We start from the raw sequence: 2,629 nt of genomic DNA on the forward strand, positions 1-2,629 counted from the left end.
CATTCCTCTCTCTGTGTGTGTGCGCATGTATAATGCGATTGTGTGCATGTGGTATGCATGTGTGTGCATGTGTGTGCATGCATACAGTATATGATTGTGTGTGTGTCGTACCTGGCTGACTCTAGCTTTACGTGACAGTTGTGGACCTTTTAAAGAGGCCTCTCTCTGAGGTCGCAGGGTTCTCCTGAACAGTACATCTCTGCTCCTTTTGTCCTGGGCGTTGTAAAGCACATTCCATAGCAAGAGGCTGACCACTCAGCAAGAGGAACAGGATTCGCCACCCGCCCGGGGCATCCACCAAAATGCCTGCAGAAAAAATACCAGCCCACCTAAAACCAGTAGGATGAATGTTCCAGCTCACCCAGCAGGATGAGTGTTCCAGCAGGATGAGTGTTCCAGCAGGATTGAATGTTCCAGCAGGATGAGTGTTCCAGCAGGATGAGTGTTCCAGCAGGATGAGTGTTCCAGCAGGATGAATGTTCCAACAGGATGAGTGTTCCAGCAGGATGAATGTTCCAGCAGGATGAGTGTTCCAGCAGGATGAATGTTCCAGCAGGATGAGTGTTCCAGCAGGATGAGTGTTCCAGCCACCTCGTCTATATTATTGTGTAATTTGTGTGCCGGTGTGGGAAGTGTGTCCTCTCTTGTCTTCTATTGTTTCACTAACTGTCGCTGACTGTTTTTTGTAAAGAGGGAGGCTGCCCTCAACAAGACTCTCCAAGCTTTGCCGCAGAAAAGAAAACATTGGAATGATTGGCAGAGTTGTCTATTGCAGTTGCAAAATACAATGTTCTCTTCAGAAATGGACAACCTCCTGAGAATGGTAGGAATTGTACTAAATCGGTCAAATTCTTCCAATCATGACACTGCAGAATCTCTAATATACAGCTAGTCCTGTATTGAATTGACTGTTTTTGGAAAATGATATTAAAATAGAATAGTGAATCATCATGAACCATAGTCCAGATGTAGAGAAGACATAAGAGAGTGAACAGTCTTTATAAAAGGCTGCACATCTAGTTCAGCAGTAAAGTTTGAGGTTATGCATGACACACCGCAGGACATGGTGAATCTGGTTCCTTGTTTGCCCTTCATTTTGAAACACCTACACACCTCCAAGCCAGAGACACAACAGGGATGGTGTAATTAATACAGGGCAATATTAACAAGCCCCAAAAATGATACTGTCTAATATGGGTTCTTGTTGTGCTCTGTCAATGTTCTGTGCTTGCATGCAAAGCATTCTCCCTAAACACATGGCAACACTCCTCTTCTCATTTTGCCCAGTGCCCAACAACTACCGCTTAGAGAGTACTCTTTCCTTCCCAGCGGTGATTTGAAATGGAATTAATCGTAAATTCTGAGTGACTTAACTGTCTAATAGCCTCTCCCCCCCTTTCTCTCTCTCTTTCCCCCTCTCTCTCCCCCCCTCTCTCCCCCCTCTCTCTCTCTTCCCCCCTCTCTCCATCATACTCACTCTCTCTCTCTTCCCCCTCTCTCTCCATCATACTCTCTCTCTCCCCCTCTCTCTCCATCATACTCTCTCTCTCCCCCCTCTCTCTCCATCATACTCTCTCTCTCCTCTCTCTCTCTCCCCTCTCTCTCTCTCTCTCTCTCTCTCTCTCTCTCTCTCTCTCTCTCTCTCTGTCTGTCTGTCTGTCTGTCTGTCTGTCTTTCTCTCACCCCTCTCTCTCTTACTTTCTCTCTTTCTCTCTCACTCGATCTCTCTCTAACAATCAGTCTGTTTTCATATTCCGGTGAAGAAGTGTATATTTTCCACCCATCCAGATTTGATCCCTTTAGACACCAATACATTACCTGAATGTAAATGACTATGGTGTGAGCCAGCCACTCTCTGGGAATATTGCTAAAACATTCAGTGAGATGTTTCGAGCTACACCGCACAGGGACTCGATAACGCATACTTTCATTACATAAGTCAGTTACTCTGTCTTTATCCATACAATTGTCACATACTGTAGGCTACACAGAAAAACATTGGAGTCCTTACATCTAGAGTAGCTTCAATAACATTGGTCTAGTTTCATCCGTTTGGGTTGGGTCGAGGCACAGCAGGTCTTCTGATCCATGGATTTCTCCCCAAACTGCTGGTTAATTCATTCTAATTAGATTTGACCCTTGTGACTCTTGAGGTTAAATAATTCCCATTGAGTGTGTGCTGGTTGCTGTTGCTCAGATAGTGGATGGAGCAGAAAGATACTGTGGCTGTTATATAAGGGTTATAGCTAGTCTCTGTGTCCATACAAGGCCTGAATTAAGAACACATCTTCCTAGTCACAAGGCTGTCAATATAATAGCTGATGAAGGAAGGGAAATGGGTAATGACGTTCAATACTAAGATGTGAAGTGTGTGTGTGTGTCGGCGCTGGAGTGCTTTGCGTGGGGTATGGAGTGGTCAGCTGGCGGGTGTTTTTTGGGTAGGCACTGTGGGGGCTAAAAGCTCTGGAAAGCAGTGTGTGGGAAGGAAGCCTCCTCTCTCTCTCTCACACACACACACACGCAGACACGCACGCCCCGACACACACGCTCGGGAGTGTTAAGCTGAGGGTGGGAGGCGCTAGGTAGTTAAGCTTGCTTGCAGCTAGCCCATTGATCAGTATGGACTGGG

The sequence above is a fragment of the Oncorhynchus keta genome, chromosome 37 (assembly GCF_023373465.1).
Source record: "Oncorhynchus keta strain PuntledgeMale-10-30-2019 chromosome 37, Oket_V2, whole genome shotgun sequence".
NCBI classification, from domain to species: Eukaryota; Metazoa; Chordata; class Actinopteri; order Salmoniformes; family Salmonidae; genus Oncorhynchus; species Oncorhynchus keta.